Here is a 10314-nt window from a genome sequence, read left to right on the forward strand (position 1 = left end):
GCGGCGAGCGGGCACCGCGGCTGTCGGGGGCCAGCTCCTGGTGGCCCTGAACTGCAAGACCCGGCCGTCCCATCGCGGACCTTACGAGCATCTCAAGGACCACGCTGTGCCAATGCGAACGAGAGAAGACCGGCCATCGTCTGGGCCGGTCTGCGGGCAGGTGAAGCATGAGCCTGGCCGAGCGGAGCATCTGGACAGGTCGCCGTGGACGGTGGGGGGACAGGAGAATGCAGGGCGGCCCCCAGGCGGTCAGGACCCCTGGGGAGCTGGCTTCGGATCACCCAGGCCTTGAACGCTGGGCGTGACCATGTCCACAGCTGAAGCCTCCACTTCTGCTATGTTCACGGTTTAAAATTGTATGTAATGAAATAAAATGAAAAGTATTGCCAAGGAAAATAATATTTCTTAGAAAAATTCTCTAATCTTTTCGTTAATTCATCAAGCGTTTATTGAGTGCCAGGCACTTTTTTTACACACTCGGGATATATGGAAAATACCACATAGAGTGAGAAAGACACTCTAGAGTAGACGGTAGAGAAAAACGCTAAAGGAGACCAAGAAATAAAATTCATATTATGAATTGAAGCGGCAAAGGTAATTTAAATACAGGGGAAGCGTGAGGCCAGCGAAGAAATGTCTAACAGGTTAGTTCAGGCAGCACTGTGAGTGAGGCCTGAAGGAAGTGGGGGAGTCAGCAGCGGGGACCCTCAGGGATGTCACTCCTGGGAAAGGACACCGCAAATCCCAAGGCCCTGGCGTGGGAGGGTGCCCGGTGTCCGAGGAGCAAGGAGGCAGGTGTGTCCTAGGCACAGAGGGAGGGCCTTCGGAGGCCATCGAATACTCGGCGATCTTCAGTCACACCACAGCATCATCTTGAGGCTTAGTTCTGCTCAGCTTACGCCGTCAAGAAACCCATTCGCAAACCCCGGTTCCTTTGTCACAGTAGGAAGGGACTGAGCTGGTTCGCTTTTGGAGTCACCATGGTTACAGGCCTCTTGGAGCAATAGGGAGTCTCTTCTAGAAAACCATAAAGCAGGGACCCACCCCCCTCACTGACTGACAGGTCAGTGAGACCCAGCGTTTCCGTCAGGGCGAAGGGCTCACTACAGGGAAGGAGGGGCGGGCCCAGAAGCGGTGTCCTCCGGCTGGAAATGAAGGGAGTGGGCGGCGACACCCCCACCCAGTTCCTGCGCCCTGACTCAGCCCGGAAGAGACAAAGAGAAAACTGGATTTGAAGCCAACTTGAGACCCTCTCATGCCTTGGGGCCTGCAGTGATTTGAATGTGGGACGTAAAGTGGCACAGCCCAGAGCGGCTCATTAAAAGGGCTGGAAAAATCGCCTCCGTCCTTGCCACCGTCATCGGAAGGAGAAATCTCCAGGTCTCAGGGGGACCTTCGGCTCCCTAAACCCAGCACCTTGGCCTTTTACGGAGAAAAGCCAAGTCTGGTCAACAAAAATGGAGATTTTGTTTTTAGGAACAAGCGGACCACCAGCGCATTTGGCAAAACGGCATCGACTTGAAACCTGAAGTAGATTGAGGTGTTTACAAGCCAAGGCGGATGTTCAAAGGGAGGCGTCAGACACAAAGAGCAGATGGCAGGTGAGACGCCAGAGCGTTCTGCCGACACCCACAACACGCAGATTTTCTGAAGTGCCTCGAAGGCCGTTCATGGTCTGAGCACCCAGGAAGCGGCCCCTCCGGCTCCAGGCACGCGAGGCTTTCCGACCGCGGCCACGCGCCCCGCAAGGGAGCACAGGACGACATGGCAGACTCTTCTCGGGGAGTTTTACTTTTCATGAAGACATCACCTCTTCCCGGAAAAAGCCAGTCAGATAGATGCTTTCCACCTCTTATTTAACAACGCAGAGAGGAAGGAAACTTCTTGCAGTTAGTGATCCGCCCCCTGAAACTACAAGAGAAACGGAAAGAAAGGGCCACATGTCACACATTCTCCTGTCTGTTTCCAGGGGGGTCCAAACCCTCGGAAAACCGCAAAAAAATTCTTTAAAAGTCCAATTATAGGTGCTCCAGAAAGAGAACTTTTTTAACCTCTTAGGAATAACTTTGCAAAAATAATTCTACATCATCCCTTCCACATTTAATGAAGAATGTTTCAAGTGAACATTAGTGCAGACCGAAGTACGCCCAGAGCAACACTAGGGAAAAATGAAAGCTCTGAATTGCTAGTATCGATCAGTGAGAAAATAGAGAGAGAGCACGTATTTTCATTGACATTTTCTCATTAGCTGTTATTTCTGATCCCTTCAGATACTTTCTTATACTGAAATTATTTTAAAGAAAAAAGGCAGCAAAATCAAATCGTACATTTATTATCACAATTAAAAATGACTCTACCACCCCTAAAACCCAAATTAAGTTGCAGTACAATAGATGCTAAACATTTGCCAAAATGTAGTCATTTCAGGAGTGACTCTCGCACAAAACCTATTTTGGTGCATATTCAAATAAGCGTGGTTTGTTTTTTTTTTTTAATGAGATAGATGGTAGGATGGAGGGAGGGAGGAATGGAGGGAGGGAGGAGTGGGTGGATTGAGGGATGGATGTTTGGGTGGATGTTTGGGTGGATGGATGGGTGGATGGGTGGATGGATGGATGGAGGGGAGGGAGGGATGGTTGGACGGACAGATGGATGCATGATATATGACTAAGTTTGGAAATAAGTACTTCGATTTTAGATAAACACCTTCACACAGAGAACAATGCCCCTCCTTACAGGAAAGAGCCATAACGCCAACCAGTTTCACCCTCATAGACAAAGGCTGTCACACAGGCAAGCTCGTCACCACACGTGAACGCAGAGACTACAGTTAGCGTCTTTGGGAGGAGCACCACCTCACCACGCTCAGTCCTGGTTTAATTATCAAGTCGATTAACACCCTTAAGATTTCAAGGCCGCACTGAAGATTCTTAAGTCACTTAGCCTGGGAGGGGCCGGCAAGGTTCTCCCTGTGTACAGAGAAGCTCGCCCGAAAGACGCCTCACTGCACAAAAGCTCTCACAGAAACAAGGCATCTCTTATTTGGAGCTGTTATTATGGATTTCGATATTTCTGGAATTAGACATATTCTTACATATGTATTTGATAATCGATGTAACTTTTCCCCACTCAAGTCAATGTGGTCTTTATATCTGTCTAGATTCTCAACGTGTAACAGATGTTTGCACACATTTTAGATGCCGAAAATGTACTATTGTTAGGTATCCTTTTTAAAGGAAAGTTATCTTTGGTTCTTGAAAACTTCTTTGTATGTGAATATTAGTGATTGGCAATATTCGTAAAACACAGCAAGCACTAAGAATCCAAAAGCCGTGTTGTTCGATGCTCCTCAGAATATCTGCGTGTGCTTTCGGCACAGCTTTATGGTCAAAAGAAAAAGAAAAATTGACAGACAAGCTGTGAAGAAAAATAATTTATAATTAGAAAAGGCGAACTCTCTTGGTATTTTTGGCAATTTCAGATTCATTAAACCTGGGTAAAGTCGGATCAGTCAATATTTGATATAATGCTAATTGTTTTGTCTTTTCATTTCTGAAGTTCAAAAGTTTTGTTATTCCCAATAAACCGAACGAATATAGTTTCCATTTACGTTTAAGGAAAAGGAGGTTTTTTCAACATTAACTCTCTACTAAAAATGAGTGTGTGTTGTCACTGAGTGGGTTGACAAAAACTTCACTGCCAAACTATAAAGGCTTTAAAACTGTGAAAGATAAATAAAAATAAAATGTAAAAGAGGTGAAAAATAAGAAGTAAAGAACGTTCAGACGATGGTCTCCTAAAAGAATCTCCTCACGCATGTCTGTCAATCCTCGGCGTTTTAGAAACAAGCAAAATTTCTTTCTATCATCATCGTAGAGGAGGTATCACCATGACTGGCTTTTTCTTCCATCCTTCCTGAAAACAGTAGCAGATCCCTTTCAAACAGTATAAAAATTAAGGGACCCCTCCGTAACCTGAGGGCCCTATTATTAAACCACGTGCCCTGAATGAAGCTTCTAGAATTAGAGCCCAATATTTGCCATCTAGCAAACTCTGTAAATAGACTAACCTGGTGTTCTTGGTGGCAAATGCCCACTCCCCCCACAACCAAAGCAATTAAAGGAAAGAATTCAGCGCTGGAAATGCACCAAAGCTAAAAGTAGTTTATTGCTGTATGAATGTATTTTAATCTTAAAACCGGCACAGTTTTGTTTATCAACTAGAAGAAAGGGGAAAAAGACTCACTGGATAGGAATTCGCAAATTGACAAGACACCAGGCAGGACCGGCCCTGGGTCAGAGGTCAGCACAGCCCAGGGCCCGCCTGCTGTCTCCTTGCTCCGGGTGGCCGGCCGCACGGGTATGGCGTCACTGTCCAGTTCAGACTGGCTCGGCACTTAGATGAACACCTACGTGTGGGCCACCTGCGTGTGCACATTTTTTTTTTCTTCACTCGTTTAACGAGTATTTGGTGAGTTCTTCCCAGGACGAACACTGGGGAAGGATGACGGCACCGACCGTGCGTGCGGAAAGTTCCACGGACTTGCTGGGAGTGCGCAGGTGCGGATATCAGCCGTCGTTATTATTAAAACGGGATTTAAGAGCCAAGCAAACGCCTCCCGAGCATGCGGGGCGTGTGCGGTTGCCTTGATTTTGAAGCACGTTGCAGCTCCTCTGGAGACTGGTCTTGGTCACTGCTCTGTGCTCAGTGGGCCCGGCCTGTGCTGACCGGTGAGTCACACAGTCGCTTGTTCACCCACATGACAAGTCTCCCCCCACCCCGTCCCTCGGGGCCGGTAGTAGACGCACCTCGCACTTCGCACCTCGGCAGGTTCGCCCCACAGCCAGGCCCAGATCCGGGCTGTGGAAGGCAGGCCGGGCTCTCGCACAGGGCAGAACAGCCTAAGCGCAAATGGATTTCTCACGAGTACGTGCCACTTGTCACCAGGTGCCAGCACAAGGCAAATCCAGTCCCACCAGTGAAGAAACTGCTCAGAGCCTGGCGCCTGACTTGGCTGATGGGATGTTCCATTCTAGTGCAAGGCAAGGGAGGGCGGCCAGGAGGAGCGGGGTGGCCCCGAGGCTGCTGTGCCAAACGGAGAGGAACCACAGGGACCGCGGCAGATCCAGAACTGGCCCCCCGGGCTCCTAACGATGAGGTGGGGACAGCTACGCCGCCTGAGCAGGCTTACTGCCCAGGGCCCTGCTGGTCACGCTCCAGGGGCATCAGAGTCACCAGGGGCCTGTGAAGAGCAGACTGCCAGCCCCGCCCCAGAGCTCTGGCTCAGCAGGTCTGCGGGGGCCCGGGACTCTGCATTTCTAAGAAGTTCGCGGGGTGCTGGGCTGGTCAGGACCACTCTCCCAAGCACCGACACGCAGAGCGCGTGGACGGCACGGGATGCGCGGTGTCTGACCGCGGGGCAGTGGCTGTCCTCGCTCGCTCGGGAGAGCCCGGGGTGCGCGTACTCCCGCGCCCGCGCACGTTACCTCCGCCCCCCGCGAGGCGCACGCACCTGCTCCGGTCCAGGGCTCCGTGTCGCCTTAGGATGCAGAGGAGCTGGCCCGAGGGGCTCGCTCTACCAAAAAATGACAAGCGACTCGCCTTAGACCTTCAGAGTGGCTCCCGAACAGCGCGACGTGTGGCCATTCGGTCTGTGAAAGGCACGGTCCGTGCGTGTACTTACTGGTGACACAGAAAAATCGATAAGGTGATGACGTATTGGGGCATCAGTCAGAAGAGCCCTCGCGACACCATTCGGCCAGCCGCCCCCAGCCCGACTTGAAAGGGGGCAGTTCCCGCCGCGGACACGTTTTTTTCTGGCCAACCGAATCCCACGCTCTCTGCCGAAAGGGCCACCAGGGACTTCGGTGTGACTGAGTTCATGGGAGGTGGACATGTGGCCGCTCAGTGGGACCTATGGCCACGTGGGCCCAAGTTGCTCACAATCCACACGACTGGCTTCAGCGTTTCAAGGGCCTTTTTTCCAGGATTTTTGTAGTTCAAGTATTTAAGTGCGCACGAGTCTTATTGGTGGCGTTGCACCCAGCACCTCGCACCCGCAATGCGGCCACACACCCCTGAGTCGCATCCACGACAGAAACCGCGCCCCTGAGCGACATGGTTTCAGAGAGAAAATGTGAAGCCACCCCGGCCAAACTACACACGCCGGCGTCCGCGGACGCCGAGCCTGCGGCTGGCCCGTTCCGCCCCTATTTTCTACTTTTCTTCAATGTTCTCCGGGTGATGCCACCACAGCCCGGCTTGGCCACGCTTATTTGTCCTCTCTGTTGACACGCTGTTAGAGCAATCTCCTTGAATTCATCTCGGATTTAATTTCAAATGGCACTTCTCCTTTTCATGTTAAAAAGGGCCTGGCCTCATTTGAGGTTTTATTTTTTCTCGCCCTTCTGTGAACAATCTCCTCCCTGACTCAGCTCTCGGGTAAGACATGAAGTCAAAGATCTGTGTGCCTGGAGCCGGCAAACCAAACAGCGGCTCCCTGGCGACAGAGCCCCCGGGGCCAGATAACAGGCCAGGAGGCTTTCTCACAGCTTGGTGCGAGCTGGAGGCTCCAAATTCACCTGCAGGTGCCTTCTGCGGGCGGGCGAGGTTTCTGGGGAAAATACTCGCATGAGCGAAAAGCCGTGATCAGGAAGGGACCGTCGGCCTCGAGAGTCACTGAACACCTTCTTCAAGTTAGAAAATGTAGAAATCATTTTCTTTTCAGCAGACATGTCAATGTCGTATTCTATGGTTTCTAGTTCTGCTTTCTTCTTGAGACTTTATTTCCTTAGAGTAGTTTTAGGTTTGCACGAAAGTGAGAGAAAGCTGCAGAGATTTCTCACGGCCGCCCCCGTCTCCCCCGCTCACCGAGGACGCACCTGCGCCCGCACGGGGTCTGTAGTTTGCCTTGGCGTTCACGCTTGGCGGTGGACATTCTGTGGGTCTGGACAAATGCGCAATGACATACCTTCAACATTCTGATACCACACAGTATTGTCACTGCCCTAAAAGTCCTCCGCGCTCGGCCATCACCGCGCTTCTTACTGTCCCCCTAGTTTTGTCTTTCCCAGAATGTCGTACAGTTGGAATCACACAGGAGGTGGCCTTCGCGGACCGGCTGCTTTCACTTAATCACATGCGTTTAAGGTTCCTCCATATCTTTTCGTGGCTCGATAGTCCATTTCTTTTTAGCACTGAATAACAGTCTGTTGTCTGGATGGAGCATAGTTTATTCACCCACCACCCGCCAAAGGACATCTTCATCGCTTCTGAGTTTTGGTGATTTTGATGACGTTGCTATAAACACCACGTGCAGGCGTTCGTTTGCACATAAGTTTTCACCTCCTCTGGGTAAATACCAAAAAGCATGAGCGCTGGCTGGCGTGATAGGAGGGCGTGCAGTTTTGTAAGAAACCGCCAAACTGCCCTCCACATGTGGCCGCACCGTTCTGCGTCCCCCCGGCGGTGACTGAGAGTTCCTATTGCTCCGTGTTTTCGCGAGCACTTGCGTGCTCAGTGTTCAGGATTTCAGCCGCTCTGATAGGAGTGTAGTGACGTCTCGTTGCTGTTTTAATTTGCGCTTCCTTGATGACACACAATGTGGAGCATCTTTTCATATGTTTACTTGCCATCTGTGTATCTTCTCTGGTGAGGCGTCTGTTACAGGTCTTTGGCCCATTTTCAAATCTGGCTGTTTTCTTGTCGTTGTCTTTTACGAATTCTTTGTATATTTTCCATAACAGGCCTTTATTCGATGTGTCCTTGGCAAATATTTTCTCCCAGTCTGCGGCTTGTCTTTCCACCTTCTTGACATAACCTTTCACAAAGCAGTTTTCAATTTTAACGAAGACCAGCTTATCAGTTATTTCTTCCATGGATCGTGCCTCGATGTCGTATCTAAAAAGTCATCGCCAAACCAAGGCCACCTCGGTTTTCTCCTACGTTGCCTTCCAGGAGTTTTCCAGTGTTGTATTTCACATTTAGGTCTGCGGTCCTTTCTGAGCTAATCGTGTGAAGGGTGTAGGATCTGTGTATAGATTCGTTTCATCACATGAGGATGTCCGGTTGTCCCAGCACCATCCGTCGAAGAGACCATCTTCGCTCCGTTGTGTTGCCTTTGCCGTTTACGTGTTTATATCAGCTGACTCTCTGTTCCGCTCCATGGGTCGATCTGTCTGTTCCTTCCCCAGCGCCACACTGTCTGGACCACTGTGCTTTCTAGTAAGCGCTGACAGAGGGTAGAGTCAGTCCTCCAACTCCGTTCTTCTTTTTCAACCTTGTGTTGACTCTCCTGGGTCTTTTGCTTTCCATACGATCTTTAGGATCAGTTTGTTGATATTCACGAAAGAACTTCCTGGGATTTCGATTGGGATTGCACCGAATTTATTCATCGAGTTTGGAAGAACTGATATCTTGACAATACTGAGTTTCCCCCTCCATGAACATGGAATATCTCTCAGTTTATTTAAGTCTTCGTGATTTCGTTCGTCAGAATTTTGTAGTTTTTCTCAGGTAGACCTTGCCCATATATTGTTAGAGTTGTACCTAAGTATATTTTATATTTTGAGGTGCTAATATAAATGAGATCATGTTTTAATTTCAAATTCCACACGTTCATTGCTGGTATATATCATTTTATATACCTACTGATTTGGTATTCAAAGCAACTGATTTTTGTAGATAGTCTTTGTCAAGTTGAGGCAATTTCTCTCTAATTCTAGTTCATTGAGAGGTTTTATCACAGATAGATATTGGATTTTGTCCAATGCTTTTTCTACATCTACTGATAAGATTGTGGGATTTTTTTTCTTTTTTAGTCTATTGATGTAATGAATTACAATAATTGATTTTCAAATGTTGAACCAGCTCTGCACACCTGGGGAAAATCTCACTTGGTCATAGTGTATAATTCTTTTTATATCTTTTTGGATTTGATTTGCTAATATTTTGGCGAGGATTTTTGCATCTACTTTCCTGAGAGATATTGGACTGGAGTTATCTTTTCTTATAATGGACTTTATATCATTTTATTAATAAACATCAGGCTGAAAGTAATGGACAGATGCTCGCAGGTCACAAGGAAGGGCTTCTTCTCTGTGCACCTGTTGTACGTTATCTGGTAAGTGTGTCGTACCCTGGCTAGGTGGTGTAACAGCACGCTGGGCCTATGGACTTTGGGGACAGTCTGGGTTCGGACTCAGGGTCCGTGCTGTACTGACCGGTCACGCTGGGCAAGTGAGTTATCAATCATCCTAAGTTTTCATTCCCTCATCTGCAAAATGGGTTTGCTGAAAAAAAAAAAAACACACACACAGCAGGTTTACCGTTTCACAGGGTTCGTGTGAGGATAATCCACGCACAATGCTTAAAAAATCATACGAAGTAAACACGCAGGATAATTCTTTTAGTCGTTTGCATGGCCCCTATCTTATTGCTTTAACGTAAGGTCAGAACCATTTCTCTCCCTATTACAGTATTTTCTGTAGGATGCTTTCGATTTCTGGTTCATCTCTAAAGCCTTTTCTGAGAGCACTGCCAACATTACAGATCGATGCCTGTAAAATAAGTCTTACTTAAATTCGGCTGTGTTTTTCTACATACATAAAGGAGTGTTAACAGCCCCCACGAAGCTCTAAGATAGCGCACCCCGCGCGCAGCATCCGCGTCAGCCCGGTGTGCGTGGCGTCTGGTTTCTGAGCGAGCGCACACGCCGGCCGCCTTCCGAGCAGGGGCTTCTCTCTGCAGCGTGTTTGCTCCGCATTGTGCGTTTTGTTTTTTTTTTCCTCTACATTTAGACGGTTATACACTTTGAATGAGAAGGAACATTAGCACGGACCTAGGCCAACCTCCCTCTCGACACCAAAGTCCTTGCTGAGGGGAGGGCGGGGTCTGGGAAGGGGCAGTGTCCAGTCCAGGCTTACAAGCTTCTAAGCCACCGAATGTCAGCCTGCTCCAAGGGTACACCGTCAGTCATGCAACGAGAAATCCCCTCTCAGGTAGAAATGAAATTCACTTCTTTGTAATTACTTCCCGTTGGTCTTAGTCTGGTCTCGGAAGCTACTTAAGGTAAATATGCAATACCTGCAAAATAGACCTATTGGAATGTGAAATAAATATAAAATCCGCATGAGAACCCCAAGTGTCTGAGGCCATTTATGCTCCCTCTAGATGTGCCTTCCCAGGCTCAGGTAAACCTCTTTGAGTCTTTCCTGTGTAGACGTTTCTAGAGCCTTATCGTCCAGCCTAGTTTTCTTTTTAAAAAGGACTACATTTTCATCCTTGTCCTGAAACCTTTTGAAATCTTGTAAGCCG

This window comes from Pteropus alecto, unplaced genomic scaffold, assembly GCF_000325575.1.
Source record: "Pteropus alecto unplaced genomic scaffold, ASM32557v1 scaffold195, whole genome shotgun sequence".
Taxonomy (NCBI): Eukaryota; Metazoa; Chordata; class Mammalia; order Chiroptera; family Pteropodidae; genus Pteropus; species Pteropus alecto.